A 10,616-nucleotide genomic window follows, 5' to 3' on the forward strand; every position below is an offset into this window, starting at 1 on the left:
AAACCTAAAAATTTGGAACCTTGCTGTACCTCTTTAAACTCATTATACATGGCACGTTTTTACTATGTTGTTTTGGGAATTTGCTAATCGGAATAATCAACAAAATACCAGGACAGTCTGACATTTCCCACTAACATACAACAATCATGGTATGTCATAAAACACTCATACTCATCATATTATACATCAACTGAGCTTCAGTGAAACGTATGAATGAAACCTAATTACTAACTCTTTTAATTTCGTGAAAGATTTAATTATTCGGAACGATCTGCAACGATATGGAATATAAAGCTAATTACTAATCTTGTATAAAAATTATAAAAACAGAAATGTCTCTGTCTTTTCTCGATTTAGGTTCTTTCGAGGTTCGTTGAATCTTTGGGGTGAAATTTAGCGTGAATGCTTTGTTGAAGGGATTGCTTAGACTAATAGTGTTATTTTAGATTAGGGTTTTAAAATTGAAAAGACTAAAATATTAGAAGAATTCCTTTTTTCCCAATCTCATCGACCACTTTATCTTCATGATATTAAGAATAACAGGTTATATGAACTGCAGAATAACAGGTCACATGATATTAAGAATAACAGGTTATATGAACTGTAGAATAACAGGTTACATGGACTGTAGAATAAAATACTTGATGAACTGTTATGTGATTTGTAAACATCTTGACTATACTAACCGATGTGTAGTACATGTAAAGGTAGTAAAATATTTTTTCAACTACGGAATTCACAAGAGCTCTTAAAAATATTAAGTGTAGCTAAATAATGTGTATTATATCTAGCATAGCAGGTTGTTTTTGAACTTAAAAGATCATGAGGGTTTGATTAAGTTTGAATTTTTTATGACAAAAGTTCAGTAATTATTGTATAATGATGTTCGAATCGTGCCAAATGTGGTTGTTCTATAAAAAATGAACCTAGGAAAATACTGATAAGCCACAAAAAGATCAAGGCAAATTGAAACAATTTCGCGCTTCGTTTAAGTTTGATAGACTAGAATAGTTGTTCTTTCTATCAAAAATTTACACTTAACAATATAATCAAAGTTTGAACCTAAATGTTCAGCTATGAATATCTTGATCACAACTCCTCTTAGAGTCATCGGTTATAACTTCAGGATATCTATAGTATGAAAATAACAATTTTCCAACTATTTTTGTAAAGCCATGAAATCCCCAATTCCGATTTTCAACCATATGCCCAGTTTTCAATCGTCCTGACTACTCGAATTGTTTGGTCTATGTACTCCTTTAAACCATCATCAATTAATAGAGTTTGGTATCAATAAAAATATCATTGGTATAATTTCTACATATTTCCAATTGTCCATAATGCTTATCCGAGTCACCAACTTTCAGCTAACATCCCAACCTGACAAAGCCAAATACTAATTTGAAAGGGAGACATCATGATCAACACCAATTCCTATACATGAATTTAGAGAGGTATCAAATTCACATGAAATGGCATTTTTTCCAACCATTAACCTTTCTCCTTAGCTCGTCCCGACCTTTTTCATTAATATACTTGTCTAGACAGGTACATTATTACAGAATTAACATCAATTAATCTATTATTTATTAATTAGCTAATTAATACCAGTTGATATACTTCCAGTTCTTTAACATGTCTACAATTACAATATAACTTAATCATAATATGCAAGGTTAATGAATTGAAACCGTGAGAATCAAAATAGTACCAAAACATAGTCAAAATGAACGCCTTATTAATCTACACTATATCGATACGAGATTCGTCTTTAAATGCAGTTTTTACCCACCTCCCTTTCTCCAAACATAACTTAGTTACAATTTATGCTAATTCAATGAAAATTCCTAGAATTTCTGATACATTATGTATTCATAATATTCAAATAGCATCTACTGTTAGGACATTTAATTTTTCTCATAACGATGCCCTCTAGACAAGAATGTATTAAAGTACACGTACCATGCAATCAGAATTTTAAATACACGTCAATTAAGATAATTACCATAATTAGTGCATACATTACATGTTTTTATTACCGTAGTTTCTAAAATCTAGCCGGTTTTAAGATCGAGGTGTCAAACCAGTTTGGTTCAAACTTTTTTTTAAAAAAAGGTACAAAATGTGTGTCACTCTTCCAGAGATTTTTTGGATACGTACAAGAAAACTCATGCATGTGGAGTACCTTGAGTAGATTGAAACGCTCTGCAGTTTCCGTAAGTACTTCGGTAATGAATGAATCAAATCTGGAGTTTTCTTTCCAGTCCCTTTACGCTTCATCATCAGTTTGTTACGTTGCAGAATTGAGAATGAATATAACTTTATGAACTTAGTGAGATAATTCTGATATTCACATCTGCTTTTAGTGTTTCCATGTTAGAACGTTGATGATGGAGCGACAACAATTACTGCTGCAGAAGAATTTTGGAAGTTAAACAGAAGTGTTAAGCTTTGCATTGCAATTGATTCATACACAGATTTTAATTGGTGAAGCCTAATCCCCGAACCTTGTTTGGCGAGATTATTATCATCTCACTCTAAGAGAATTAGCATGTTTTATGTTTTTCATTATTTAATTATATCTAAGTTCACATGTGTTTATCTTCATTCAAAAATAGAAACAGGTAAATTGAATCATCAGTTTATTTTTTCAAAATAACGTAAGATATTTTGGTTTCTATCACTGAATTATTACTCAACAACAAATTTTCAACTGTCATCCTGAACCAGGATTTGATCTCTAGAATGTTACCTTATTGGATAGGTATCACTACACATTACTGAGATGTTCAAATAAGCGAAACATTAGCTTACATCATACACAGCGGATTTCAAGCAAAGTAGTTCAGACCCTAAAAAGTGGTTATTGTATAGTATTCCTTCCAAAATTCAAAATATATGGACAAGGGACATAATTATCAAGTTGGATGAACCACGGTTCGGTTATTCAAAATAGCTTTTTCAAGCAGGTAGGACAAAAATACAGGAAACTAGACTTTCTTGTTCTATTAGTGTAGTTACGAAGATTCATAGCTAACGAAATATGTAAACTTTTATTTCAATCACTCCATATTTGAAGTAAAATGTTCTAGTTCAATTAAAACTACAACATACATTAATAATTAAGTAATAATATTGTTGAGGAGATTGTTAAGTACTAATTTACATATCATTGATCAGGATTCAAACCCTTCTGTTATCAGAATTGATTCTTTTTAGAATATATTTCAGAGAGATATGAAATCGGTCTATCAAATACTTTAAACCAACAAAGGGTATTAAATGCATTTATATCAACGTTAATTGATATATAAGAATTGCTCATAATTTCTTCATGAGATAAACTTATCAAGACAGCCACGAGCAATAAATTCATGCAATATCTACTTGTGTAAATTTATAGTTCTCTTATCTCAAACAATCATTAGAATGGGTGATATCTGTATTATAAAGGAAATAACTACTTATGATTCCAAATTATACAGTTTTATGATAGTTACCATATGCCACTTCGTACTTAACAATATGAACTTCACAATCCTTTTAAAGTCTCGATATTTAAATGACACCACTGCCTAGGAATCGTTAATATTTTCTGTCCCCACATTCACTATCGAATGGTATATTAAGAAATATCTAAGTACTAACGATTCGAATCGCAAAACCGAACCCAAAATCAAAAACTAATGAACCTTTCATGAGGTAACAAAAACAAAAAAAAATTGTGGGAAGAAATATACTGTTTGTTCTGAACATGTGGGGTATCCATGCTTTTATTGTTAAGACTATTGCGAAGTGGATTTGTTTATGGTCTCCGTAACATCATTTAAAAAGCATTTATCTGAACGACATACAGATGTGTTAGTTGAGTTATAAAGAAAGGATAGTTTCTCGGGGATGATGTCTATCGGCTACCCATGGACCAAACTTCTTTAAAATGTTTTGCGACTTGCAAAGTTTCTCTGAATTTTCTTTCCTCTTTCCCATGTACGGATCTACACCGGAAATTGACCACGTTTCAGTATGTACTTAGCTGTTACTTTGCAAAGCAAGGAAATGATTGATGATGATCGTTTGAATCTGTTAATAAAGTTAATAGTAAAACACACCTTACAATAGATGTAAGGGGTAAGATGAACCTAAATTGGAGCTATTAAATATCATAATAAAAACACAATAAAGTGCACCGGATGTGACGTTCTGTGATCAATTTCTATAATCCTAGGGTTAATAAGCTAACAAGTACACATGCAAAACGATACATAATTCTCATACCACGTGAGGTTATGGTGACATCCACCAAGTCTAAATATTACACACAACCAAATTGATGTGCTAATCACCTTAACAGTTACATAATCTGTTTATGTATAGTTCCCATTATTTCGATGGTATAATGGTTTAGATTATAGAGAATGTCTCATTTCATTCTGCTCTACAGGTAACACGCCTAATCTTCTTGTAATTTTCAAGACTAGCAGGGAATGAAAAAGAACTGCCAATCACAGACCCATTTAAAGATAGCACCGGAATTATAATTGTCTTTGACTGATCTGTCTAAAAGAGAAATGTTTGTGTGGTCGTATGATAAACCAGTAAATTACACACCAGACATATCTTGGCACAGCTTCAAATTAATATAGCAGAGATTAGGGAGACAATGCCTAATGCTACAGGTCATCTGTTTAAGAATGATGATGAGAATAAGTGTACATGTAATTAGAAGAGATCATACGACACACCTAATTTAGACTGATATATTATCAAGGTGGGTGATAATACACTTAGTGCAACCAATTGAAAATCATAGTACGGGACATTAGGATGGTTCGTTTCAAATATTCCTCACCAAGATCAGAGAAGCAGACCTTGAAACATCTTTTTCGTTGTTTGTTTCAATATATTGTGGAACTATACTATTCAAATAGCCAGCTTGATCTGGGGTGTGGTGATTCAACTGAGCTAGTAGCACAGAAATTAAACACCGCGAAGCAACCAACGTGATTGAGATTTTGTTCCTAAGAGTTGGCAGAAAATGCAATTCAATCATCACATACTATTCAACTTTCTATCATGAAACATCATGCTTTATCTCACACGATAACTAAGTTATGATAATGATCTAAATTTAACAATTTCAGGTTAAAACAGCATGTATAATAGACAGTGTTTACGTGTAGAATTACACACCAGACTGAGAGAATAATAAACATCATTCTCTTAAATTAAATCCTTCTTCTAGCCAAATACCGATATTGAATGCCTGCAAAAGATCATCCTCTGGAACATATTATGACACAACCAGGACATATTTTAGGGACCTTACAGTCATTTGGACTGATGTCGGTAAGCCAGAATCAGAAACAAGAAGATTACATTTTGGGTGGTTTTCAGCTACCTTCGAGTGAGACAGATTACCCAAGAATAAAACAAATAGTGCATTGATTATACTGAAGATCTTTCAGTCAAACTGTACAATCTCAATGATACACGTTTTATTACTTTCAATATAGAATCATGCATGGGCTGCAGACTAGTTCTGGTTTAATAACATTTGATTCTAAACCAGACTTTATAATATCAGTGGCTTGTGGCCAATAACATTAAAAGTTGAAGTCATCAGATCCCTGACTGTACGATCTAGTGTTTTTCAAATGATATCTAAAAACATGTACAGTTAATGGAACAGGGCAGCAATTTTCCAATCATGTTATTGTTACGTGAATCTCAAATTAAATTCCAGGAAACCACAACCATCGCATATTTTAGATGAATTTCATCCATCAGCAATAAATATAATCTACATTTTCATCATTAACCACAAAAATATGGTTGATGATGAAAATGTTATGAAAATTATATTTTGTATTCATCCTTTTATCAGCATGCCTGACATCGTCTTGGTGATACAATCTACATTCTGTTGAAAGTTTGTACAATCAAAAACTATTTAACGACAAGATAGTAAGTTGGCACTTGAATAAAAAGTAGGTGTTGAAACACAAGTTATAGATAATTGAGATAAATATTTTTACCTACAACATTGTACATTCTGCTACCAATAAATACCAGTATGTTCACAATATTATATAAACAAAATAGTAGTTGCTGCGTGACTAGCCAAAACTAATGCCACATTTGCAATCACAACTACATGTTGGTAATGAAAATTCGACACCATCGCTCTTAATTACGTTCAGTGTTCAGAAGAATTGATACAGCGATTGTTCCTAGTCATCTTGCAGATACATTTTTTTTCTGACCGAGTTCTATGGAGGAAGATGCAGGATCTGAGTTTATCACCTTCATGGTTCTATGAGGCTACTTGAAAATAATCATAATCTTTGCTTTTGATTATTGTTTGCCATCCTTTTCTGGTGAATTAAGGTGCGAATCCACGAGGTATGGTGTCTTATATATTGTAGAATGTGCGTTTATCGATACAATAGAAAATAGAAGTTATGGACCTCTGAATTCAAACCTGGATCTTTCGGATTGCATCGCATTCGTTAAAAATTCAGTGGTAGATTTTTACATACATCTTGCAAACAATTCTAGAAGTGAATTCCTTGACGACATATATTACATTATATTGACATGTTTATTTATTTTCACAAAGAATATGTTCTAAATAACCATATGATAAACATCTTGTACATTGTATATGGAAATGTTAAGTAATTATTATTTTGAATCAGCATGGCTATATACGATATACATAAGAGTAATCAGTGGAACATTCTAAGAAATTTGAACTTCATTCAGTCATTCCTGCAGTGTGGATGTTATCTACTGGTGTTGTCATTCTTAATGAAATTCGTATTCTTATATAGGAAAATATATTATGCAACAGGAACCTAAAATTGGTTATATGAAAGTTATATAAATTAGAAAGATTTGCAAACTTAAGCTATACGTTTCACCGATACCATACAACTGCTAGAATATTCGAAAGAGTTGTCAAAGACCAGTTCATAAAGCAAAATTTCAGCTATCTATACCACATTTTATAATACAAATCCTCTTACAATTCAACAAAACAACTATTTTGACGACAATATCCCTTTAATGTAAGTCTTCCTTTATTTGTCCCTCGAGTTAGGTATATAATAAGTACAAAATAATCTTTCATAATTAATCCGTGCACTATAGGCAAACAGAATTGTTTTTGCCGAAGCTATATAATATAATAATAATTGTCTCGGGGACCTCGTCAAATTCAATGAATAGATACAAAGGCTAAAAAGTGCAGCGAAAGTATTCACATAACAACAGTTTTCAGGTGCAAAGAGCATGAAGTACGCGACTACAATGATGTTTTTATATTACAAGATAACTATATTTCATGTAAATACCTTACAGCAGGTCAACGTGGCATCGCTAGAACAAATTTTGAAGAAATAACCATTATCTCTGACAGAACGTATACTTACATTACTACTGTTTATTATCAACACGATTGTGATATAACACGATTTTCATAACATAAATAGATCTATACAGGAGTCTTAAGAACGAAATTGTGCTCGAGTGGTCCGCTGGAAGTAGACTTTCCAACAGAACTACTCCCATCAAAGATCTCATTGGTGTTTATCTGATTACCAGAATTAAAACGCCTTTACATTGGGAATTCAGAGCACATAATACCGAACTACTCTTTTGACCGGGATTCTTTCGATAAGCAACACAGACATTAAATAAAATTTAAGCCAACAAGGGTTCGAAGCATCTGATTATTAAGTTTTTTCAGAGTGTTACAGTCTACGTTAGGTTAGTCTGCCAGATTAGCATTCATATTCATCGTCCTTATACGTCTTCAAGGTTTAAACATTTGATAAAAAGTAACCTAATTATTCAAGGCATTAATTCACATTAGTGAATATTTCACCTCGATCGAAATATATACATTAGAATTGAACAAGCCATTCAAAGTTTTTCTTCAATGATGTCAACTAGAGAGGTTCCCGATGGTTGAAGGTTTGTAAGTGCATATCTATTACAAACCGTTTATAATAATATCTAAATATCAATGTATGATATATTATAAGTGACAATATAGTCAATAACTTGATAAAACGGCACAACTGGAGTTGAAAGTTAATCATTAAAATTGACTGATTATATAAATATAGTATTCTACTATCGAGATATATATTATAGTCACTATTTCTATTAACGTTTACTTCAGAGAGATTGTGTAAATAGCTCGATAAATACTATTCAGCAACAGCGTCATCCTGCTCATACAGAACATGATATAAGAACTTGATGTCTTACATGGCGACAAACAAAACCTTCTTCATCTCGATGAACCTAACATAAATTAAATACTAATTTCAAATGAGGCCAATGACATTCAGAATATTAAAGGTTCACGGTTCTATCAAGGTTTTAGATACAAGACAGAACATCATGTTTGTTCACTACAAGAGATGGTTACTATATTTGTTTCTCGTGATGAACAATCTTCTATTAACCAATATTTTAATTTAACCCATTTTGAGCTCTCGCAAACCAGTGCATATCCCTCCTCGATGATGTTTTTAGCAAGAGTATTGATATTGGCTATATGGGCAACGCTTTTCTGCTGAATACGTAATCTTGATGCTTAAATTATATCTTGTATCAGATTGTCGGCAATATTCTGTAATACATTAAAATTTGTTATGAACCTATCTTTTGAAATGGCCGTTTCCTATCGAATCTGGTTGTAAAATGAAGATTTTATCAATATGTTGGAAATTGCTTGTTGCGCAAAACATGTAAAGCGAAATTCTTTACGTTTATGTTAAACGTTTATGAAAACATGAAATAAACCTTAACCGTCCTTGCACCATTCCACATAGATCATCTTTAACATGTGTATCATTAAAGGTGCTGTATTCTCCTTTTATTGTGATTCAAAAATATGAGCTTACTTTAATAGCAAGAATCAAATGACTTTGACCAATTTAGCAGCATGAAGTATAGAAGTTAGTTAGATCTAAACATCTGCCTCAAATCCAGCCTCTGATAGCTATTTTGAAAGTTGTTTGCTGGTGTAGAGACAGAAAAAGGTTTGCATAGACCTCCTACCAATTTTGTACACCACTAAGTCATTAGCCTTAAAGCAATTTGGATTAGCCAAAGGAAATAATATCTCATCAATGCAACCGCTGAAATACAACATATTGATATCTGAGCCAGAAAATATTTAATTGGTTGTAGTGTCTTAATTGTGTACATGACTCTGCTGATCATGCAAGTACAGCAATCTGATTGACGTAGACTAAGTGCTATGGGAAATGAAAAAGGAACCAATAATCTGACTTAATTCATTATGCTATTCCAAGATTAATAATTTCATTGAAAAACCAATATTGATATTAAATATATTGCATATAATTTCCGACTAGACTATAACTTACATAATTGACACTGATTTTAATTTAATTTTCAATAAATACAACTAGTTCGATATTTTAATCTAAAATCACTAGTACGTAACCAACATAACGTAACAGTTAATATGAAAAATATGTTTTCAATCGACGTATTTCCATTAGATATTGTATAAGGAAATGAACAGATCTCAGCTATTATTCATAATTCTAAACATGCACTATTGAACGTTTCTAATACCTTTCTGTTAAGATTTGTTTCGCCTTGTGATTCCATTATTTACTGTATAAAACATGTATTTGGATAAATTATTAAAACATTGCTAGTGCATGATAACATAGTAGGTCAACACAAACCAGAATATTGCACTCTTTAGTTGTACCTTGGTAAGTCAATGTTTTGTGTTCAATATTTATTATTCCAACGTGTCGCAGGGCAACAGTGACTGACGCCGACTTTGCAGGTCTACGTTTAAAGCAATCGTACGAAGCAAAGTAAAGTCACATTTTAGTTAGATGTTGACTGAGTTGGATGTGAACCAAGAAAGTTTGATTTTTAATTCATTTGCTATATCATATGATATAGAAGAAATCTGTAGAGCATGTGTTTTTTATGAATAAAGTTTAACTGGTCTGTACTACACATTTCCATTATAATTAACATTTACTCTACCAATTAATCTCCAGATACAACTACAAAAACATGGTTCTGTTTATGGGTGGTTCCGTTTTAAAAACAGAAACGGTAAATATCAAGGGCTGAAGATCAAAGTAAAATGTGTTAGTAAAGAAATAAAACAGATGATATGTTAATAGATTTGAGACTGGTCTCAGATGAGACACACTGATTATGTAACTAAAACCGTATTGGATTCCGACTTGACCTTATCTTATCTTACTATAGTATACATCTTGTAATCTTTATCATGTACGATTTCGAGAATTGATGTTGGATTCGAAAATGTTTCTTTTAATATAGATTACAGATTATTGCAAAAATCAAATGTATGAAACGCTTACTCTTCCGTCTTCTAAAAATGGGACTGAAATACCCACAATGACCACAGAAAAATTGATTTCCATCATCATGAGATGGTGGCATGTGTTGCCGACATCATGTGGAAAATGGCAAAGAGTAAATTTCATTCTTGAGAATGCGTTCACCTTAAAATCAGAATAAAACACTTACTCTTTCGCCCTAAAAATGTTTGGAGACACTTATTATATCACGTTCTA

This window comes from Lottia gigantea (assembly GCF_000327385.1).
Source record: "Lottia gigantea unplaced genomic scaffold LOTGIsca_18, whole genome shotgun sequence".
Lineage (NCBI taxonomy): Eukaryota > Metazoa > Mollusca > Gastropoda > Lottiidae > Lottia > Lottia gigantea.